The sequence below is a fragment of the Pongo abelii genome, chromosome 10 (assembly GCF_028885655.2).
Source record: "Pongo abelii isolate AG06213 chromosome 10, NHGRI_mPonAbe1-v2.0_pri, whole genome shotgun sequence".
NCBI classification, from domain to species: Eukaryota; Metazoa; Chordata; class Mammalia; order Primates; family Hominidae; genus Pongo; species Pongo abelii.
Window position 1 is genome coordinate 30,706,374 of NC_071995.2, and position 17,567 is coordinate 30,723,940.

The following is a 17,567-nucleotide window of genomic DNA, read 5'->3' on the forward strand; positions in this document are numbered from 1 at the left end:
CAATGGTGATACTCTGTAACACATTTGATCCCCTTTGTCCCTCTCATAACAGTAGGCGAGGACAGCTGAGCCTTCATCAGGAGAAGCCACTAATATCATGCCTATCATAAGCCAAGTCCATGCTTAAGTTACACATAGGAAACCATTAGAATCTTCCATTCTGGGGCAAGTTATGGAAAAATATGAGGCTAGGAAATTAGTACCTTTTCTACATTTTTCTTTTTGTCTATATGCTAAGCAAGTAGGCTTAATTCCATTGAACTGTGATTTGTTTGGGAAGAATTAAAAAGATTGTTAAAGTTTAAAAGGTGCTAGTACTAGCAAAGGCCATAAATAACATTGTGGCTTCTGCTTGCCCTCCCCTGGGTCATCTCTTGGGGAAATCCAGCTGTTCTAGCATAGGCACACTTAAGAAGTCCAGTGCAGAGGCCCACATGGCAATGTATCTTTTTGCTTCAAACATTCCTGATGCAAAGTATAAAGTCACTCAGATTCCTGCCCCATAAGATGAGATTTCTTTTCCTCTGGAATTTTGTACAACTTTGTCCCTGGTGTTCTTAAGTTTTACAATGTCTCTGACATGGGTCTGTCTTCAATGTTGTGCTGGGCATCAAATGGCTCCTTCGTATGGCAACTCATGTCCTTTGGTTCTAGGAAATTGTCCTGATTTGTTTTCTTGATACTTTTCTCCCCTTCACTTTCCAGGCATATCTCATAATTGAAACTGCTATTATTGTTATACAATGTTAACTGGAAGAAAGGGAAAAAGGACAGCAGTGACATAATTATCCTTTTTTCTTTATACAACTATGATATTGTTTTTAATTAACACTATTTCTTCTTTTATTTCTAGGATAGATGACAAAAGTAAAATTAAAAGCAAGGTATGGCCAGGCACGGTGGCTCATGCCTGTAATCCCAGCACTTTGGGAGGCCGAGGCAGGCATATCACCTGAGGTCAGGAGTTCAAGACTAGCCTAGTCAACATGGCAAAACAACATCTCTATTAAAAATACAAAAATTAGCTGGACATGGTGGTGGATGCCTGTAATCCCAGCTATTCAGGAGGCTGAGGCAGGAGAATCGCTTGAACCCGGGAGGTGGAGACTGCAGCGAGCCGAGATGGCGCCATTGTACTCCAGCCTGGGCAAGAAGAGTGAAACTCCGTCTCAAATTAAAAAAAAAAAAAAGGCAAGATATAATAATTAGAAATGTGGTAGAGACTTCTGGTTGTATATAAAAAAAACTCTCCTCTCTTTTTTTTAACACCAGAATCCTAGAGATTAAACCCAAATGAAGAACTTGGGATTCCCAGACTTGGCAAAGCCATTTGTCCCCTTTTCTCCTTGACCTTCCTCTTCTCCCTGCTTGGAATATGATGTGATGACTTGAGCCCAGTAGCAATTTTATGATTTGAGAATTGAACTCATACATTGAAGATGGTGGAGGAGAAAGACAGAAAAAGCCTTAGGCCCTCTGGATAATATAGAACTGTCTACCAGCCCTAAATTTCCGGCAGCTAGACTTAGTTTACGTAAGAGAATTACCTCCTAAATCCTTCAAGCTATTGTATTCAGTTGAAGAGTTAACCAGCCATCAGCAGCCAGTTCTTAATGGAGTCAAGGAAATTTGTACAATTTTTAAGCTCTCTGAAAACAGAATCTCCTTGTTACATACACATCTTATTTTTACCTCCGTACATTTTCATTCACATGTTTAAGTGTGTGAATGAAGCCAGCCCAATTACAATCTTTGCATGCCTCTAGTCCTGTCTCCCCAGTCAAAACTCCACACTTTGTTTCCTGTGTCATCCTCTGAGAACTTTTATCAGCAGCATGGTATGGTGACTAACATCAGCAGTCAAACAAACCTATGTGTTAATTCTGCTCTGAAACCAGCTGTTTGATATCAAACAAGTCACTCAACCTCTCTGAGCTTCTATCTCCTCATTGGTAAAATAAAAATGATAATGACTTTCTCATACAATTGTGCTTGGAATTAATATTTGTAAAGTAGTCGGCACATTGAAAGCTATGGGATAGCCAAATGGAAGATCCTCACTCCCCAATTAAATCCTTAATTGGAATTATGAAAACAATTATTTTGTAAAAATTGGAGACATAAGAAAGAATTGGAAAGAAATACTATATGCTTGCATAGCAAAGCTTAATATATTACAATAAATCTTTCTCCAAGTAACATAAGACAGACACAGCCTCTGCTTCCCACACAGGTTTATTGCCAGGTTTTGACTACCTTCAAATATCATAGTCTAATCAGAAGTTACCCATGTTAATAAAAACTTCTATTAGAGTGAAACTAAGTAAAAATTCTGTACCTATTCCTTTAAAAACCTTTGCTGATTAATAAATTTCATACCTATAAGATTCCCCCATTGTAAGTCTTCAATTCAATGATTTTTAGTAAATTTATAGTTATGCAATCACCATAATTCAAATTTAGAACATTTCTATCACCACTATTTTATTTTCTGCTCTCACTGAAACCCTAAGTAATTACTATTCTGCTTTCTTTGTAAATTTCTCTTTTTATACATTTAAGTGGAATCAATATTTGTAGGCTTCTTTCACTTGACATAATTTTGTGGCACGTTTATATTTTGTAAAGATTTTTTAACTTTTTTTTTTTGAGACAGAGTCTCACTCTGTTGCCCAGGCTGGAGTGCAGTGGCATGATCTCGGCTCACTGCAACCTCTGCCTCCCAGGTTCAAGCCACTCTCCTGCCTCAGCCTCCTGAGTAGGTGGGATTACAGGCACCTACCACCACGCCAGGCTAACTTTTGATTTTTAGTAGAAACGGGGTTTCACCATGTTAGCCAGGCTGGTCTCGAACTCCTGACCTCTAGTGATCCATCCGCGTCGGCCTCCCAAAGTGCTGGGATTATAAGTGTGAGCCACCGCACCCGGGATTATAAGCATGAACCACCGCGTCCGGCCTTAACTATTTTTTTTTTTTGTTCAGAAACATTTTAAAGGACTCAAATGGGAGGAAGAACCTCTTTAAAAGCTTCATTTTAGGAAAATACATAAGATAATAGATGCAATTTATTGGAAGTTTACTAGGTGCCAACTATCATTTATGTGATTTAAGTGTAGAAACTCCTTTATTTCAGAATATCCCTATGAGTAGATTTATTACCTCCACTTTATAGATGAAGAAACAGAAGTACAATGAGACTAATTTTCCCAAAGTTATAACACTACTTAATGGTGGAACTGGGATCTGAACCCAAGAACTCTGACTTCAGAACCAACACTCATAATCCCTGTGTCCCAAGGTTATTAACAGTATATTCAAAATATTTGAATGAGATTAGTTTTAATGAATAAATGAGCTAACTGGAAAGGTCAAGTAATATCTCACTCCTGGAAGACATACAAACACATTTAAAACTGTTTTCTCATACAGGAAAGTAGATGGTAGAAAGTGTAACTGCTAATGTTAACAACTAGGCTCATTGTTACAAATGACATCAGTAACCACAAGTCACAGTGACACTTTGGGCTTTCTAGGCACAGGGAACTGAAAAGAATGTAAGGGCTTAAATCTCTGAGTATGTGAAGAACTTCTAAATACCTGGACAGGAGGAGAACAGATTCCAACCTGAGGAGCTAGTGTTGTTAAAAGGGGCTTTAAGTATTTCATATTGTGTAGTATTTTATATATGCAGAAATATATGTAAATTATGGAACAAGATAATAAGTATCTGTGAGACCACCATCCAGCATAACTAGAAATGGATAACATTGCAATGGCTCCTGTGTGACTCTTCCAGCTTATTCCACTACCTCCCCACAGCTCTGGTGTGATAGCATTGCCTTGCCTTTTTAAACCTAAACAAACGATTTAATTTTACCTGTTTCTGAGCTTCATGCGATGCCTAATTTTCTAAACTTGGTTTTTAAACTCAATGTTGTTGGTTTTTAAACTCAACATTGTTTCTAAGATTCACCTAAAGAGCCTGTGGACTATTGTATTTTACTGCCATGCAAGCATTATACTATTTTGTTTATCCCATCTCCTATAATAGACATTTGTAATTCCAACTTTTTGTTGATGTTTCTGTTAAACATGCCTGTACATATCCAATGGTCCACGGTTACATCACTTTCCTATAGGACACTGGTCTCAAACCTGGCTGCACATTAGAATCACGTAAGGAGTTTGTTAAATTATTCTTCATGCCCCAGATATGTACATTTGATTTTATCCATGGCTGAAGACAATGCTGTAGGGTATATACCTAGAGACGAACTTGTTGACTGAGAAGACACTGTTATTTTCAACTTTACTGATATTGTCTGAGTTTTCCAAAGCTGAAGTACCTAATTATACTTTCCCACCGGCAGTGAGAAGAGTTCCTCTCACTCCATATCCTCATTATCTGTTGATATTGTCACCCTATGCATTTTTTTTTTGCCAAGTTAAACAATTAAAATGGCATTGCTGACTCGTTCGGTATTGTTTTATCGGTCTGTTTATTTTTCTCTGCAGCAATACCACCCTTTCTTTTTTTTTTCTTTTTCTTTTTTTTTTTTTTGAGACAGAGTCTTGCTCTGTCACCCAGGCTGGAGTGCAGTGGCACGATCTCTGCTCACTGCAAGCTCCGCCTCCCGGGTTCACGCCATTCTCCCACCTCAGCCTCCCAAGTAGCTGGGACTACAGGCGCCCGCCACCACTGCCGGCTAAATTTTTGTATTTTTAGTAGAGACGGGGTTTCACCGTCTTAGCCAGGATGGTCTCGATCTCCTGACCTCGTGATCCGCCTGCCTTGGTCTCCCAAAGTGCTGGGATTACAGGCGTGAGCCACCATGCCCGGCCCCACCCTTTCTTAATCACTGTAGTTTTACTTTCTTTTATTATAATCCTTCTATTTTCTTCTGCCTCTGTCAGAGTTTCTTAGTAACTTTGGACCTAGCAGTTGTTTTTGTTGCCATTATTTAATAATTTGGTTAAAATTTACTCTCATACATACCAGTGGGAAATAGAAAAACACAAGTGCTAATATTATGAATAATAAAGTTGAGACAAAGATGCAATCAGGAGATGGGCCAACGTTGTTAATCTTCAGCGAGAATAAGATACTTACTAAACTTAAGTTGTTGACTGTTTGTTAAATTGACAAGAAAAGTGTGAAATGATGGCACTACATCATTGAAACACATCAGAAAGAAAAGGTGAAGGGTTAGAGGAAATGAAGTAATGTAATTTATGACTTAAGAATGAACAAAAAAATTTTCCAATGATCCATGTGACGGGAGAAACTCACACTATGTGGAGTTGTTGATAGGGAAATAGCTTGTTACATAAGAGATGGTGTATAAAACATAAATACTAAACTAAACCAAGTCAACTATTATTTAAACCTTAAAACTCAGCTCAAATATTACATTCACTTATTCCTGCAGAAAACAGTAGTTGTTCCTTCCTAGGCTGCTGGCTTCTATAGCATGTTGAATAGTAGTTATCTTTGTATATTGTTTTTCTCTATTATAATGAGATTCTACAGATGAAAGCTTTCTCTTTCTTGGTGTCTCTATCTGGCACACAGTAGGTGGTCAAGAAGGATTTTTAAAAATACATGAATAAAAATCAGGTTATGAGTTCTCTAAGTTCTTTAAATTTGGCTATGTAACCCTTACATCATAGATCAATTTACACAGTTGACGGCAACCAAATACATAGAGAGCTTCACATTGAAACCCAAAAAGGAGCCAGGCATGGTGGCTCACTTTGGGAGGCTGAGGTGGACAGATCTTGAGGTCAGGAGTTCGAGACCAGCCTGGCCAACATGGAGAAACCCTGTCTCTACTAAAAATACACAATTAGCTGGGCATAGTGGTGGGCTCCTGTAACCCCAGCTACTCAGGAGGCTGAGGCAGGAGAATCGTTTGAACCCAGGAGGTGGAGGTTGCAGTGAGCTGAGATCACGCCATTGCACTCCAGCCTGGGCGACAGGGCAAGACTCTGTCTCAAAAAAAAAAAAAAAAAAAAAGGAGAATGGTTCTTGGAAAGAAGGTCAAAGAAAGAAAGAAAGTTTATGCGCCCTCCTCAATTAAACTGGCTTTCAACTAGAGGAAAAGTAAAACAGCTCTAACACAGTAGGTCCTACTAAAGATTGAATATGGAAGAACTCTAAAATTATAGCCAAACGGAAGCCAAAAACAGAACACCAAATAGCCTGTGACCCTCTTAGGGAAATCAGGTGGCTACTCTAGGTCAAACAGGGAATGCTAACCTTGCACCCTTTGCTGAAGGACCTTGAGAGCATCATCCTCTCGGGGCTCAGAAAACAATGCCCCAAAATGAAGGCCTCAGAAGCAAACATTTCTTGACCTTGTTCGGCTCTCCAATTTTTCAGTCCCATTCTCCCCCACAGATAGCCATAGAAACTAGGATCCCTCTTCCCCAAGGCAGGTCATAGAAATCAGAACCCCTTTTCCCCAAAGTCAGCCATAAAACCTAAAAATAGTACTCTAACTCCCTGCTGCTCCAGCCTTTCTGTGTAAAAACTTGCCATAAAGAAATTATCTGACTTACCTTGTTTGACTATAGGTCATAAGACCCCCATTTCAGAGAGAGAACTGCCTCATACCAGTAGGAAAAAATGCATGCTTAGAGAGCCAAGAGAATAGAGACAGACAAGCCTCGCTGGGTTTCCCTACTCAGTCTGCCAGCATTAAATCATACACTTTTTGTCAAATCATATCTCTACATGGCTGTTTGTACTAAGCATAAAAATGGACAATTTCTCCTGTATCAAGTCTCATGTGTATACACGTTAAACAAATTTGTATGACATTTCTGCAATTAATCTGCCTTTTAGGGTCCATTTTTCAGTAAACCTTCAGACTTGGCCCCTGCTACACCCAAATCACCACCCAGGGAGGTAACAATAGCGATTGAGTCAGCAACAAAATTAATGGCCAGCAAATCAAAGTGTGAGGGGAAAAAAATAAAAAAAAAAGCTTTAGACAGGCCTGACATTTCATACAATACAACTTTAATCCCCTTTAATATCATCTAATAAAAAGAAGAGATTCACAAAAGACAAAGTATAAATGGTACAAAATAGATTAACATGAGAATTAGAGAATCCTTATTGCAAATCTCATCTTTCATTTTTCCTCACTGTTCCTATCCAAAAGTATAACTTAATTAAAGCAGAACCTTTAGACCAATATTCATGAGAGGGTTTCTAGTAAATACTAGGACATTTATAATACTTTCTCATTGTAGCATTTGCAAAGGAAAGGAAAGGTTGACAGAAAAAGAGAGGAGTTGGGTAGGGGGTTGAGAGAAAAGGAACAAAGAAAGACAGAAAATGTTGGTAAGAAAAGGAAAGGGAAGGAGAAGGGAGGTTGGTTGAAAGAGAAAGATGGAGGGCATTGAGAAAGAGAAGGATTGAGAAAGGGAAGGAGGATGAGAATTTGCAAGAGTATAAGAGATTGGGGAGAGGGAGAAAAGAAAGGAGAAGAGGGAGGTTGTTAATTGAAAAAAAAGTAGAGGGATTGAGAAAGAAAAAGTGATTAACAGAGGTGAAAAGGGAGAGATGGATTGAGAAGTTGAAAGAGTACAAGAAGTCCAGAGAGATGGGGTTAGGGAGAGGGAATGTAAAAGGGAACAGGAGGTGTGGGGAAGAGAGAGAAAAGAGGTTGAAGGAAAGGAAGAGAGGTTAAAAGAGAAAGAGAGTGAGAAAAGAGGGAAGTTTTATTTTCTAATACCGTTACAGAAATATCTTGTGCTCATATTTAACTTCCAACTTTTAAATGAAGGTTCATTAGAAAAAGATGATTAACCAATTTCAATGAAGCCTCAGTTACGTCCAGCCTTAAATACAGACAGAAATATTTGGGAAACATACCATTTTGTTCGAGAATTAAGGATTCCTAATTTAAGTATAGAAGCTTTTTGACTTTAATTTTGAAGAGCAAAATTTTCATAATGTGGATGTACTGAAGCTAACATCTTGATGTATTATTGTAATTACAATTATTAGGCTGAATCATATAAAGTAGCTAATTTTCAAATTTTTTAATCTACAGAAATGGCAGCTTAATAATTCAAATTTTTATAATTTAATCACAATATTGAGTTCTATAGGAAAGAAGTCCTGAATATTATGCTTTTTGAAGTTGTTTGAGTATGTATATGTAAGTTTTCTATTTCCTTATGAATTGCTGTCTCATTTGATTACCAATGTGCTTACCTAAAGCTGAACCATACGCCCTATTGGAATGCTGCATTCTTAGAAACCAAATGATAAATTTTGGTGGAATGTGTAAAATAAGAAAAAAAAGTTGCCTCATGCTCCTATTCATTTTATATTCCAGATTCCTGTGACAGACTTTGGCATCTAGACTTCTGGCTCAGGAACCTTCCTTAGTTCCTCCCTGATTCTTGGCTACAGCTTAGAGGAGTAAGGGGATTGAGACAACCTGAGTTTCAGATAAATTAAATACCTTATAAACAAATGAAATATCCTAAAATGTTAAGGTCAATTGATGTGCCTGATAAATAATCTCTTAAATGTCCACTGCTTATCACATTTGTGAAACTGGCAGGGACCTTTCCTATCTAATTGTGCTCACAGCAGGTTCCGGCCTGTATCCCAGTGAGTAAAGTTAAGAATTATATGGATTTCATAATATCACCCTTCTGATCTTCCAGTGTTTGCCAAAGTAGAAAAACATAGCACAATTGTATATAATGGTATTCAAAATATACAGCATACACATGGTATGCAAGATATGAATTGAATGATTCAAATTGTAAGTTCCCAGGAGGCATGAAACAACATTAACTTTCTGTGACCAATGTTTAATATTGAATGTACAAACACACCAACACCAACCTCTGCAATGATAATGATGGGCGGAAGTGACACTGAATAGCTCAGCACTGACAAGACATTCATTTTTCAGGTGGACTGTTATGCATTTCTTTTCCCATTTGTAATCACAGTTGTACCACACTGCTCTTTCAGTGATCTCACTTCTCCTGCAGTGGCAGATGTGATCCAATCCCCGCAGGCAGAAATTCTTGTGAAGATGGTGCAGTGGGATGGCAGTGACTGCTGCCTCAGCTCACAGTGTCGACAAGCTTGTACTTCCCATGCCGGGCACATTGCGGTGGTCTTCCAGAATCTCCCTGCAACCAGCAAAATGAGAAGTTCTCCCAAATGCCTGATTCCTGGCCGACACTAACCCCAACTGCAGAGGATGGTCACGCAGGGTACAGGTTGTTCTCTTTATCTCGCTGATTTCTGCTCACAACCTAATAGAAAACCATGGCCACTCAGTTGGCTGATGTGACAGATCTCTGAACTGGATTAAAATCTATACCTTCAAGGAGAGACTGAAAGATAAGTTAGTGTAAATTCACTTAATGCTCACTGTAGACTCTGCCATGAAGAAACTTTCAAGCATCTATATAAATGGCCAGGTGATGGTTTTCAGTTACATGAAAACTCCTTTATGTTTTCAGTGTTACTAGCAGTAGGTGCATTAAGCCACCTAATTCAGCTATGCAGCTGAATCATAAGAAATGATCAGCTGGGCACGGTGGTTCACGCCTGTAATTCCAGCACTTTGGGAGGCTGAGGCAGGCGAACGACGAGGTCAGAAGTTCGAGACCAGTCTGGCCAACATAGTGAAACCCCGTTTCTACTAAAAATGCAAAAAATTAGCTGGGTGTGGTGGTGTGTGCCTGTCATTCCAGCTACTCGGGAGGCTGAGGCAGGAGAATCACGTGAACCCAGGAGGTGGAGGTTGCAGTGAGCTGAGATAGCGCCATTGTACTCCAGCCCAGGAGACAGTGCAAGACTCCATCTCAAAAAAAAAAAAAAAAAAAAAAGAAATGATCATGTTTGTAGGTCAAAAACCATTGAATATCAGCAATTACACATAATTCATCCAAGTAATGAATAATTCCTTTTGAGAACTGAGTTCACTTCAACTATCAAATTACTAATTACGGTTCATTTGTTTTTAAGGTAACTTAACAATGTATTTATTCTTCTTGCCTTTCTTTTTAAAACTACCATGCATCTATACCTCTTTATGAATCAGCAAATGCCAGTTTGTGAGACATACTAAAAAGAAAACTCCCAGACTCATCAATGCAATCCTTGAATTACCATGCAGGAAGATGATCCTGCAGCTCTTCTGAATATATTGGTGTTTTTAAATATCCACACCCTGGTAGCTTTGCCAAGAGGTACCTTTTCCTGCTATACCATGTTAGAAAATTCATCCTCTAGCACAAAAAGAATAAAAACACATATAAACCTAGGCAAATGCTTTTAAAGGCTAAAACAGGGATTGCCCTATATATAGACAGCCTCTTAGGGGTAAATCCCACCATTTTTCTCTCTGAGCACTGTAATGATGTTGTTAGGTGATTTGTAAAGACCTAATATTATTCTACTTTAGCTTATACAACAGAAACACCAAAAACTATTTTGTATGGATTCTTTTTATCATCACTACAGTTCTAAGATGAGAGAAAAATAATATCACTTCATAGAAGGAAAAAGAAGTTTAGACCCAAATCAGATTTGATGATGCGATCAATACAATTCATTTTTAAATGTGAAGCCTATACTTGATTCCCTTAGTTTCATTGTGATCTCATTCTTTTGACTTGCCTTTGCCGAATAAACATCATGTTTAGAGGTTGACGACGGAGACTACATTCTGATTTACTCTAGTCTATTGGATATTTGTAACTTGTTAACTCAGTTGTACAATACAGTAGAAGTGAAACCAAACTCATGGGTTGACCTTCACCTGGGCTAGTTATTTTCACATAATCTTTTCCACCCATTTACCATTCATACCAATCCATCATTTCAGAAAAATGCCTCACATCGTTAGAAATTGGCTGATACCTTCAAGTATGAGTCTTCACTGCTATAAAAACAATTGTGTATGTGTGTCTGAGTTTGTGTATGTTTACAGTACAATTGGAGAATAATTACATAGAAATGAGACTTACAAATATTAGGTAGTAAAATCACCAGATATTCTTCAATACATGTTTTTATAAGTATCAATAAACTGGTATTCATGAATATAACGACCTAAAACCCAGGAAGTTACCTTTAGGTCCATTATTTTAAAAGACTTTTCCCACCATTATTCGTATTAAAAATAGAGAAAAACTGAAAGTGAATAAACAGAGTACACTTAGATGTCACATATATTTGTTTGGATTCTAACATTGGAGGAGGTGGTACATATACTCACTGTGAAGTTCAGTTGTTCCCCATCCAGCAGTCATACATGTAAAGTCAATTTATTTTATCATCTTCCTCTGGCACCAGATTAGTAATGAAAACTCTCCTAATTAAAAAGGATGTTAAAGAGAAAGGTAAATATCATTTAGTCTATAGGATTGATGTTAATATTGTCTATGTTGTTTGCTCTTCAGTGACAGCTCTAGAAATAGCTACTTTGACCTAACAGTAACCCCTGCTCTTTTTGAAACAAAGTCTCACTCTGTCATCCAGGCTAGAGTGCAGTAGTGCAGGAGTAGCTCACTGTAGACTCTAACTCCTGGCTCAAATGATCCTGCCTCCTCCTAAGCCTCCTGACTAACTAGTATAATACTACTGGCGTACACCATCACATCCAGCTAATTCTTTTTTTTTTTTTCTTTTGGAGATGAGATCTTGCTATTTTGCCTGAGCTGGTCTCAAACTCCTGGCCTCAAATGATCCTTTTGCCTCAGCCTCCCAAAGTGTTGAGATTATAGGTGTGAGCCCTGCACCTGGCAAACATTACTTTTTTAAATGCTGTAATTAAGTCTTCCAGAAAATGCTATCTATTACTCAAAAGGGATCAGCCCAATTTATATGTTACCAGTTTGCTCCAGGTATTACCATATCCTCCCAGGACAATAGGAACATATGCCCTACACTCAGATGTGAAGCTCTTGGTTTCTCATCCATAATCATTTTTTAAAAATACATCTGCCCTTTTTCCATGTGCCTCTAGGACATCACCTTGCTGAATCTGAAGTGACAGTGGAGAAAATATAACTCTCTTCCTTCTTCAACTTCATCATGGGAGGAATGGGGAAGAATCACATTTGTAGTACTTTAAACTTTTCAAGTATTTTTATATCTAATACATATTTTTATATTTATTCTTTCTTCCCAGATATATCATAAAATATATTGACATATTATGTATTTAAACATTCACATTTTTATCTTATCACCAAAATGTGTTTATATATAAACAATGTGGGTTTATGTATGTGTCTGTGTGTATTACACACACATACACACATGCGCACACACACACACGCGCACACACACACGTTTGTTTTCCCATGCTGTTTTATTATATTTTGATTCAGACGTTTACATACTTTAATGCTTCAGCCTATCTGCTATCCTGGATCATTTATTTCAATGATTTTTTCTTTATTTTTACTGTTCTTAATAAAATTGTATAAACTCTCTGAAGTATAAATTATTTTCTTACTCACCTGCCTATGCACATCCAAATCTTATGCTATGCTGCCTTTGCAGATAATCATTGCTCTATCATTTCACTTTCTGCCAAATTTTCTTGAGCTAAACCATTTTCCCTCTGCCAACATACGTTTTTTAACCAGCAGCTGGCTTTTCTCTTCTCTCTCTCTCTCTCTTTTTTTTTTTTTTTTTTTTTTGAGTCTTGCTCTGTCACCCAGGCTGGAGTGCAGTGGCACAATCTTGGCTGACTGCAACCTCCACCTCCACCTTCCGAATTCAAATGATTCTCCTGCCTCAGTCTCCCGAGTAGCTGGGATTACAGGAGCCCACCATTATGCCCTGCTAATTTTTGTATTTTTAGTATAGATGGTGTTTCACCATGTTGGCCAGGCTGGTCTTGAACTCCTGACCTCAGGTGATCCACCCCCCTCAGCCTCCCAAAGTGCTGGGATTACAGGCATAAGAGCGTCCAGCCTACCAACTGCTTTTCTTATTCTGATTTTTTTCATTTATTAGATATGATCACATCAACTCATATCATTCAGTTAATGAATGTACCACAATTGATTAAATCCCACTGATGAACATTTAGACTATTTTCTGTTTTTTGCTTAAGAGCTGCATCAAGCATTCCAGATAATAAATCTGTGCAGTTGTGCCATTATTCCTGGAAAGTAGAATTGCTGGGCCATGAAGCATGTACGTTAAAAACTAGCAACTATTGCTACATTGCCTGATTTTTGAAAAGACAAAAAAGGATGTATCAACTTACAGTCCACCCAGCTATGTTTATAATTTAGAACTATGTCAAGAATCTTTAAAATATTCTTACCCTAAATCTAGCAATTCTACTTCTGGGAAGTTTATTTTAAGGCAATCCTAGACCTGGAAAAAAATATATATATACAAGGATAGTCAATCCAGCATTATCAAATTTTTTTTTTAAAAAGGAAACAATCCATTTTTATATGAATTGTGGAAAGGCTACCACATATCCATTAAAATTATATTTTAAAAGTCTTTAATATTATGAAGCAATGCTGACAATCATAAATGAAAATGTACAATAAAATAAAACTTACAATAGGTATATTATTACAACTACTTAAATACAAATGACTAGTACAGGAAATACGTGAAAGAAGTCTGCCCAAATATTCACATAAAGGTAATGATGCTGGAAATTACAGGTGGGAAATGTCTTGTCTTTAATGGGAAAAAAGTCATCTCTCACTCTTCCCAGTGAAAAGAAATGAATAGGTACAGATATAGATAAGTTACTGAATTCTTAGAGGGAAGAGAAACAAAATCTTATGTTACTGTTGACATCAGATGGTGTTAAGTAGGAAGCAAAGTCCTAGGAGAACAAGAAAAAGGATCAAGATAAGAAAGTAAGGAAAGAAGGGTTGAAAAGAAGGAGGAACGTTTGTAATGACATTAGAATGATATTAGAAGACAGAACCATGCAGGTATACACCCAAGGATTGCTAAATGGTACTGAAATTGGAAACCACAAGATTTTAAGGGCACTAAATATCACCGCTGGTCTTTGTCTAAAAAAATGCTTCTTAACCTTGGCTGCACATTAAAATTTCCAGGAGAAATTTATAAAATACCAATGCTAGGTTCAGGAAGTACCAGGATATAAGGTCAACACAAAGAAGTCAATCGCATTTCATGTTGAACCCAAACAAAATACCATTTACAATCACAATGAAGACAATGCAATACTTAGGTATACACTTAGCAAAACAGGTACAAGATCTGTGTGCTGAGAATTGCAAAATTCTGGAGACAGAAATCAAACAAGATCTAAATAAGTGGAGAAACATATTGTTCATGGATTGGAAGACTCATACAGTAAATAAGTGAATTCTCCCCAAACTGAGCTATAGCTTTAATGCAATTTCTTTCAAAATCACAGCAAGGGTTGTTGTAGACATAGCAAGCTTATTTTAAAATTTATATGAGAAAGCACAGACCTTAGCATATCTAAAACAATCTTCACCAAGAATAAATTGGAAGAAATCACTTTTCCATATAAAGCCTACTATGTAGCTACAGTAATATGTAGTAGTATGTGAAAGGATAGACACATAGCTCAACAGAAAAAAGATCCCAGAAATAAGCCTACACAAATATGCTCACTTTATTTATGGCAAAGTCACAAAAGCAATTCAACAGATGGTGTTAGAGCAACTGGATATCCCTTAGACCACAAAAAAGGAAAAAGAAAAGGATAGAGACAGAGAGAAAGAAACGTCAACCTAAACCTTACACATTATACAAAAATTAACTGGAAAAGGATCATGAAGTTAAATGTAAAGTGTAAGGCTAAGGCTATAGAACTTTTAGGAAGAGCAAAGGAAAAAATCTAGGGATGGACAAAGAATACTTAGACTTGACACCAAAAGGAGCAGCTTTTTTTTTTTTAAACGGAGCAATTGGACTTCATCTAAATTAAAAGTTTTGCCTTGTGAAAGACTCTGTTAAGAGGATAAAGTGACAAGCTAAGACTGGGAGGAACATTTGCAAACCACATATTTGACAAAGGATTAGTGGCTAGAATATATAAAGAATCCTCAAACTCTGCACAGTAAGGAAACAATTCAATTGGAAAATAGGCTAAAGATATGAAGAGGCTTGTCACTGAAGAGGTTAAAAAATGTTAAGTAAGTAAATGAAACATTGTTAGATACCATTAGCCATTAGGCAAATACAATAAGATATCACTACCACTACACACCTATCAGAATGGCTAACATTTTTTAAAAAAAAGAATGACAATGGCAAATGCTAGTGAGGATTCAGAAAAACCAGGTCACTCACACATTGCTGGTGAGAATGTAAAATGGTAAAACTACCACGGAAAAACAGCTTAGTTTATTACAAAACTAAATATGCAATTTCCATATAACCCAGAAATTACACTCTTTGGCATTTATCCCACTGAAATGAAAACACATGTCCACACAAAAACTTGTACACAAATTTCCACAGGAGCTGTATTTGTAATAGCCCAGAGCTGGAAACAACCTAGATATGCTTTGACAGAAGAACCATTAAACAAACTGTGGTACATTCATACCATGGCATACTATTCATGTATTAAAAGGAATGAACTAGCAAAAGGAGAGAACTAGTGAACAAGCACAATGCAACTTGGATAAATCTCCAGGGGACTGTGCTGACTGGAAAAACTCAATCCCAAAAGGTTACATACTATGCAGCTCCATTTATATAATACTCTTGAAATAACAAAATTCTAGAAATAGAGAATAGATTAGTAGTTGCCAGGGGTCTGGGAAAGAGTGAAGTGGGTTTTGCTATAAAAGGGCAACACTTTGGGAGGCCGAGGCGGGTGGATCACCTGAGGTCAGGAGTTCAACACCAACCTGACAAACCTGACCAATATGGTGAAACCCCATCTCTACTAAAAATACAAAAACTTAGCCAGGCATGGTGGCATGCACCTGTAGTCTCAGCTACTCGGGAGGCTGAGACAGGAGAATTGCTTGAACCCTGGAGGCAGAGGTTGCAGTGAGCCAAGATCATGCCACTGCACTCCAGTCTGGGCGACAGAAAGACTCCGTCTCAAAAAAAAGGCAACACTAGAAATCCTTGGGGTGATAGAAATGTTCTATATCTTGATTGTATCAATATCCTATAAGATATTATCAGTGGGGAAAACTAGGTACAGAGTATATTGGGTGCCTGTATTATTTCTTAAACTGCATGTAAATCTGAAATTATTTCAATATAAGTTTAATTAACATCAAATGCATAAAGCAAGATAAGGAGGGGGTAAATGCTGATGCCAACTCTCTATCCCTGAGATTGTGACTTAATTGGTCCAAAATGCAACCTGGCCTACAAGTGTGTGTGTGTGTGTGTGTGTGTTTTAAGCAACCCAAAGATTATACTGTACAGCCAAGATTAAGAAGCACTGTTCTAAATGTTCTTGCTGACTTGGTTATAAAAGAACAGAAAGCAAATGATGGGCTGAGCTATGATTAATGGTTTGCAGGATGGAAGCATTGAAAAGACAGCAAAAGGGAGGTGAGGCTGCTGGCAGAGGAACAGTTAAAGAATGTAGAAACTGGTTACAGACCCCTGTGAGTCCGTAGAAAGGCATGGGCTTGAGAGCGGAGAAGTCTTAGTTCTCGCAGTATGCTTTCTCACTGAATGTTCACCTGTGCTAAGTAGGTGGGCAGGGTACTGTTATTCCTTTCTATTAATAATAAACTGAGGCACAGGAAAGTTAAATAAACTGCCCAAGATCGCATGACTACTACATGACAGAGCCAGAGTAACAATTCCTCACCCAGTTTTCACATTAGCTTTATTTTCAGTAACCATTAAGCAAGAACAGGATTTTACTAGGTCATGAAAATATAGAAAATTGAATATCTGATGCTTCAGATTCCTAAGTATTTGGAGTAACTTCATAGGAAAAGAATCAAAATTAAAAATTAATTTCTTTGAAATCTTCTGTAGACCTCCATCAATTAAAAACCCATGAAAGTATGTGTTTATACAGATATTTCAACTTTTAGAGAAAGTGGCATAAATATAAGCAGGTTTTGAAATAATTATTTAACTTCAGAAGTATGTGTAGCACTTCTCAGCAAGATGAAAGATATTAAGTTGTATGGCAGAGGTTCAAAATATAGAAGAGTTACCCATACAGACCAAATTCAATACGTTTTTCCAGGTACGACAGTATAGATCATCATGAGGACAAAACTGTGAAAAGCCAGGGTGAGTATAGACAGGTTTCACTGGTATCAAATCACTGCTTCCCATGTTCCAGAGGTAACTTCTTTCCATTACCAGGTTGTCTGTGACAGTATTTGTCATAAGGGAGTGAGGAAATAGACATTTCTTTTAATGAGGTCATAGTCATTTTTCATAATTACTAAAAATATATTATTTTACATTTCTTTTTGTTCTTTTTAGAATTAGAGATATGGTATTGCACTATCACCAAGCTGGAGTACACAGGTATGATCATAGCTCACTGCAGCCTCGAACTCTGGGCTCAAGTGATTCTGTCTTCAG

General features: G+C 37.4%; 1 long non-coding RNA gene across 2 annotated transcripts; it reads right to left on the reverse strand.

Annotated features, from left to right (window-relative positions):
* Positions 1–7,061: 7,061 nt before the first annotated feature.
* Positions 7,062–17,361, reverse strand: LOC129049091 (uncharacterized). Of its 2 annotated transcripts, XR_008511876.2 has the most exons (4): positions 17,199–17,361; positions 13,339–13,391; positions 11,272–11,367; positions 7,062–9,379 (listed from the first exon to the last, which is right to left on the reverse strand). It is a non-coding gene; the product is annotated as an uncharacterized LOC129049091 (long non-coding RNA). The 2 variants fall into 2 exon arrangements; XR_010135746.1 differs by lacking the exon at positions 13,339–13,391.
* Between the last annotated feature and the right edge of the window lie 206 nt (positions 17,362–17,567).